We start from the raw sequence: 7,425 nt of genomic DNA, 5'->3' as shown, positions 1-7,425 counted from the left end.
AGACATTATCCAACAGTTGTGGAAAGAAATCAATCATCAGAATGTATGGCCTCTGTACAAGAGAAATGTAAAGTGCCAATTGAATTTTTCAAAGGAATTTAGGGATATTTGTGGAAATTAAAATCATCAAACTTGATGCAGGAACCAGAATTTAAACAAGAAGAAGACAAGACAAAACAGAATTGACAAAATCACAGATGATACGAAGGGAAGGGAAGGGAAGGGAAGGGAAGGGAAGGGAAGGGAAGGGAAGGGAAGGGAAGGGAAGGGATAGGGAAGGGAAGGGATAGGGAAATAATGACTCTCAGAAGCTATTGATGGTCCTGCAGATTGCAGTGATAATGTGCAAGAATGTGTATTGCTCTACAGCCATCTTCAGCCTTCAAATTTCTCTGTACAAGAAATTTGTGAGATTATCACTGGGCATTTGACATATTTTCACATGTCTTGACTTTCTCCACCAGCCACCACTAGAAAGGGGGGTTAGAGAGCTTTGTTTTGAGCCAGTACAATTATTCCTATACTTGCTCGTGACTGTTCTTTCTTGCTGTCTCCTGTCTCTACCAGGGAAAATTTATGATCATGGTTGGCCATAGCTCAATCCTTGCCCTCCCACATGAGTATAAACAATGTCATCTGCACTGATATCTGCAGCAGACAACCCTCAGGGGCTGTGTGCAGTCTCTGCTGGTACCCCCTCAAGCGATTTCTGTTCTTTATGGCATTGTCAGCCACTGATAGCACCCAAACAGGGTCCAGAAAGTTGTCAAGTAACTGTTTGCTGCATCCAGTTTTGCTTGCCAGAAGCCATCTCTGGCATCCATGACTGAAAAGACTATTGTGTTCACTTGATTTGGCAATATTTCAGTGACTGTTGGCAGGGAACAGTATAAGCACTTTAGTATGCTATTGAGGTCCTTTGGATTGATGCAGATCATCAGTTTGCCTGTCTTTCTAACTGCCACCATACTGCTGATCCAGTCAATTGGCCTTGCAACTTTTTTCAGCCACCTTGTTCCATGACAGTTTTAACTTTCACCTTGAGCTCTGCTTCAAGTGTCACTACTAGCATTTTATATATAGCTGATGCCACATCATCTTAACCTTGCAGACCTTAAAAGCACTCATTATCCAGAAACCTGATCCCTTGACCAGAGACTATCTTTTAATAGTCAGAAAAGTAATATCTCATATATGTTTCCCTCACACGCAGTTAGCTCTGTGATGCTCTGGCTTTGCAATAAACACTCCTATGTCCCAGTAAAATCTTCACCAGACAATGAATTTCTGCATCCATTCTACTGCAGGAAAGATCTGAGSCTAAACTTTATTTACAAGTGAGAACTTCACAGGTTTAATATGATCCCAGTCTAAAAAAAAAAATAACAAATTATTTAATTTTTTACTAAATCTGTATAATTTACCCAGTTTCACCATAGAATCACATTCCATTTAGTGCAAGTTTTCCTTTGCCAGTTGCTTGTCAATTCTCATATTCATTTTCTGAACCACATTATTTCCTTGCTACTGCCATTGCACCCACTTACTGTATATTATTCAGACCAGCATCATCACAGGTGGTCACTTTTCTCTTTTCAAGCACTTATGCAAATTAAATCACCAGTATAATTTAGAATCTCTTCACTTGTGTGTATGTGGTCCAAAAATTGTCTCATCCAAGTTCCAACTACGCACAGGGTAACACCACCACTTGCTCTTAAGCAGGACTTTTAAACACTAGACCTCAGGGTTTAGTAACAAAAGAGGTCAATATCATTATCACAGTTTTATAAGGGTGCTGTGTYGGGGTGAAGTGACTTGCTCAAGGTCATCCAACAGCTTGGTGAGAGCAGAACTTAGGTCTTGAGAGTTCCAGTCTAGTGCTTTATCCAGCAAGAAACCCTGACTGTGCTGAAGTCTGAGGTCTCCCTGTCCTTGGCCTGTTCTATTAAAACGCTGCACTGGCATTCATATAAACCATTTACAAAGGGTAACATCCATTTGTTCTGCATCAAAAAGCAAGAGAGATTGACACATACATAATCTTTTCCTATGTGTGATGGATTGATCCTTGACTTAGGATCATTTCAGTTGCCTCTTTGTAGTCTCTCCATTACAACAAGAATTTCCCAGGCTTTCTATGCAAGATGAGAAAGGAAAGCTGTTAAACAACCATTTTCCCGTTCTTCCTGAGGAAACTTTTTACTGCCAATCCAAATTTGCAACACCTGCGGTGTTGAAAATGAAGACTTAAAGGCGTTCGCTCTACATTTATGTTTGTCAAACAGTGATTTAAAAACACAAAAATTCATATAGCATTTTTTAAAACACTTTCCAGAGCATTTTTCTTATCTTTCTTTTTTTTTTTTTTTTTTTTCTTTTTAATAACATCACATTTAAGCACAATGCATAATCCTCATACACAGGTTTACCTAGATTTTTGTGACATACTGGGATAAAAACGTCTGAGGACATTTGTGCCACATTTGTGTCCATCGATGGCTTTCTTGGTAGAATTTCGGGAGTACGAAATAGGCCACCTTTGTACTAAAAAACCCTAATAATACTTTGGATTTGGAATATATGGTGTTATGAAAACAGTCTTTCACTGGTACGTGCTGCTTGCATTTGACAAGAAYTTTACTGAAATCCTGAGGAGGGGATGGTTGCTGACTTTATGGGCAGTGCACAAGAATCTCAGCCTGATTCACACACTGCTTCCCCTATCCAGGTGATGCCTGAAATAGCAAAGAGGTGTTCCTTCTGTCAGTTGGATCATGTCAGTTTGCTGTATTCTCACTCACAGGCACGCTGCTCAATTTCTGGAGTTCCCAAGCTGGGCTGGCCCTTGTAAGATTTAAACCCGGGCCAGAAGGAAAGGGTGCATATCCAAGTGGTCTCATATAATAAAAGCCTCAATTCACCACTGACCCTCCCTAGGGTTTAGCAAGAATTTCTTGATTATTGTGTGAACAAAAGAGAAACATAGAAGATGCACACAAACCTTTTCCTGAGGCAAGAAGAAGCAGMACTGCTGCAAAGCACACGGACTTCAGCAGAATTCATACCCCACCACAGACCACAGCATGCCACCTATGTACATGAACAGAAACTGATTAATGGGCTGTCAYTTTATTTGTTGACTGCTGAATTATTTATACTTATAAAGTGTTTAATAATTTAGAGCTGGTATCTTAACAAATTACAGCTGAAAGTGACAAGGGGAAGGTGGCACAAGAGTCTCACTTGAGATCAATGTCCTTGTTCTCAGGGCACTTTGGAACATGATTTCTGCTGACTGTCATCAGCAAAAAAAAAAAGGAAGGGGGAAGTATGTTGATTTGATATTACGTGTTAAATAGAGAGAACTGCATATTTCAGTAATCAAAGGAAAAAAGTTGCTTTAAACCAAAAAGAACATGAAATTACTCTGAAGAAATCTACATTTCCATATGAAATGGAAATCATTGTCTTAAAAAAAAAAAGACTAAATAAAAGCTAATTACAGTGTTTGTTTTTAAAATTTTGTCTCAAAGCATTTTATCCATCTTTTCTTTCCACAAAGGATTCAGATACATATTGATTTTGACCTGTGTACCACATCTTTGCAAAAAAGCAAAGTCATCTTAATACGAAGAGGTTATTTTTTACTGTATCAGGATGGAAACAAAATTATCATCTACTAGCTCTATGTGCGTTAAACTTGGAGAGTACATGAGAAAGAGAGACATAAATTCAGATTTTTAACAAAATCCAAATGCTAACCAACAGAAAGGCTCAGTCAAAGCACCTGAAAACAAAATTCCTGCAAAAATCCTCTATATAGGTAAATACCATTTCACTCCAGGATGTTTTTTTCTTCAGAGACACTTCAATAGAAAAAAATACTTTAATGTAAATATCCAAAATAGYAAATTCCATTCTCTAAGAAGAAATTTCCTGGGTATTAACCCACTCTATTTCCTTTAAATACCACAAGAATGCAGCATCTAAAAGAATCATATTTTGGTGAAACAAAAATTCTTTAACAAAGGCACAAGGCTCCTGCGACAGAAATTACAGCATCCCTTCTCCAGACAAATACATTTTTCAGGGTAACCTCTCCAGTGATGAGCACAGTTGCATCTTGTAACCCCAATTCTACAATGTCCACAACGGAAAAGCGAGCTGTGCTAGCCAYTGCTGAATTCCAGTCGCACTGTATATCCCCATGCAGGATACTGTTCACCAGTGCAAGACTGACCTCTGCTTGTATTCGGCTCGCTTCAAGCAAGCACCATATGTCTTTCCATCACAGTAGCACGGGCACTGTGGCCTTGAACAGTGTAAATCATACCCAGCTCTATTCCTCCCCAATATGCTTAGGTGATCAGTGTTTTCTACTTTGGCGTGTGCTGCTTGAATCCTATAAGAAATAATGTTACACATGCACTAAAAACTTGGTTTCATAGTATTTACCAGCTTTAGCTTCTTCAATAGCAATTGCTCTCTCTCTCTCTCTCTCTCTCTCTCTCTCTCTCTCTCTCTCTCTCTGAGATTTAATTGCTGTTTATCTCTACGGAGACCTTTATATGCACATGCTGCCAGCTGGACTAGGATCAGTAGGTGGCCATTACTGGACATTTGGGAGCAATGACTTGAATTAAGGCCAGCTGAATCCTACTATCTGTATTTTCATTCTGTCCTCAGACACAAGCTCACCCATAGTATTTCTTCTGCAATACAGACGTTTACAAGACTATCAGCTCCAGCAGCAGATTTCAGTGAGAACAAGATCTAGTCAGCTTTATTCTACTAATTCTACTAATGACTTCAGGATAGAAACCTGCCCAGCTACACAAGGGACCTYGGTCATATCTATACTGTAAACTGCTCTTAAGGAAGCCATCCTAAATTTCCAGTAGAGAGCAAGTGGTGAACTACATTACAGGGCCATTCTGTTCCTCAGTGTCCACTCTACAAATCTGTAAAGCTRTGTAGCCTTGAGGAAGGAAAAGTGACAAATGTGGGTCTAATTTTCTTTATACCACTGCAAAGTTTATTAGGAAAGTAAGTTTTATACCAAAATTGGTATTCTGCATAGAGATCTCCATATAGTGTTGCTATGTTTTGGGTGGGGAGTGATCATGGATTCATAAATGTTCACAAAACTGCTAAAAATTCCTTCCAGTATAGTAATGAAAAATGGATAAAGGAAGCAGAATTTTAGCATGAATGATAAATAATAGCTGCGAATTTCTTTTTTTTTTTTTTTTAAATTCAATATCTTTCATTGTTAATGGATACCCTGTCTTTTGATATCATGCTCCACTTCTGAATTTTCTACAACGAAATGCTCTGTTTGACTCTTCCCAGGATAGCAGAAACATATAAAAATGGACAGTGTTTTTTAATGTTTTGGTGTAGGGATTATAATAGTGAAAAACAAGGATACTTTTTGAAAATTATGGAGTCAAATCCAACTGAGTCAATAGACTTCCAAATATTTTGTACTCAGAAATTCCATTATTTCTACTGTTCCAAACAGTAWTTTTTTCTTCAGTCAAGGTTTTCGAGTACTAAGTGTGGACAATCTATAAATATGTGGGGTTTTCATGAACGCATATGCTGAACATCTTTCACAATTTGACTATGAAGCCGTATTTATAATTCCTTCCATATTAAATCTAAATCATTAAAACTAGGGATGAGAATGATCTCAGTGAAAATTATTGCTGTAACTGTTGCAAAAGTATCCAAGGCAGATACAGATGCTCTAGCACACAAAGATTCTCCAAATAGTACCAAATGCAGCATCACATCTACTGAGGCATGTACCACTCAATACAAATCCAGTCAAGGTCTTCAGCCTGATCTTCAGGATTCCCACTGAGTAAGATCTCTACWATTTGGAGGGCMGTTTTGCTTCCCCTCCTCCACAGCRTAGGATAGTAAATATGACCAGCAGGAAGCCTGGAACTGACAGTATCAATGACAGGGAAATCTGAAAGAGYATGGCACAGAGCTTTATTGGTCACAGGAGGTAGTCAGCTATGGCATTCCTTGCCTTCACAATTTGCATGGTGCCCTGACACCACTTGCTTGAAGATAGCATGCAAAAATACCCCTGAAGTCTGAGCATAACAATAACATATCAATTACTTACACACTCAGGAACATGAACAGGATATTAAAAGGGAATTAGAGAAAATGCAGTCTTTCAGGTAGGTTATTGTTCTCTGGAATGCAAGTTCATAAGGAATGTCTGGGATTAGTATCAGCCTAGTAGAAATGAGACCCGGTCAGGAGATGGTACAGAAAGCATCCCAGACTGACTTCTCCCTGTTTCTTAGAAGCCCACGTTTCACTTCCCAGTACAGTACTGCCTGTGCATATTCATGAGCTGAAGTCTCAGTGACCCCTCAGCTCCACACCGCACAACAGAAATTTCAACTACTGTGTGAAATCCTAACCCCAAGGAAGTCAATGGCAAGATCCTTGCTCACTTGTTTGGGAACAGGAATTCACCCATGATATCTTGTTAGTTCTGGCAGGTTTTCAGGATTCAGCATGCTTTTTGAGATGAATAAGTAAGCAGTGTGCTGCTTTCTTATACTGTCCTCTGCTTGAAACAGAAATAGTGTTGTACTGCACAGATTCTATTACCCTTGGCAGCCAATTTTCTCCTTTGTCCACTCAAATGCAACCCTCCATCCTTTACTTTTTTCCTACCAATACATTTTTATAGAACAACATAAAAATTGTTATTAAAAAATCAATGCTCTGCTATCATTTATGGTTTATGTTCAAGGACTGTGGACATCTTCCCTCGGTTGGCCCAGATTTTTTTCACTGTCTCTGCACAGATGCCTTCTGAGACTTCAGAAAGCTCACATAAAATCTCTAACTTCCATATAATTCCCTATATTAGTAGTCCTTGTCCACTGATTTTTTTTTTTTTTTTTTTTTTTTTTTTTTTTTTTTTTTTTTTTTTTTTCTGTAAAATGTTGTTCCTCCTGCCAGAACTTCTAGACAACAGCAAGTGTCATTAAAAATTGAAGTGGACAAAGCAGTTCAGACTACACTGTCAGTAACAAATCTCTCCTAGCAGAAGGGAGGAGTTGATGACCTAAAAGGTTTTTCCCTATTTTAAACACTTCAGAGTTGAGATACCTCAGTTCCCTGAGTGGTTCTTGACAAATCTGAGACAGATAAGAAAAAAAAAAAACCAAAAAAACTTCAATGACCAATGGCATAACGTAGTTCTGCTTGTTAGATGTGAATAATTCTGTTCAAATTGTGCTTATTTTAACTTAGAGTGATGGGTGACTTTGCAAAGTACTCTAAATGAAAAGTTTGCATCTTAACTGTTGGTTATTATAGTAAATAATAATTTTTCCTACTATGGCTTAAACATTCAGATGAAATGAACAGGCATATTTTTGG

Source organism: Malurus melanocephalus, unplaced genomic scaffold, assembly GCF_030028575.1.
Source record: "Malurus melanocephalus ecotype Western Australia unplaced genomic scaffold, MMel_1.1 scaffold_111, whole genome shotgun sequence".
NCBI lineage: Eukaryota > Metazoa > Chordata > Aves > Passeriformes > Maluridae > Malurus > Malurus melanocephalus.
This window is presented reverse-complemented; position numbering follows the sequence as displayed.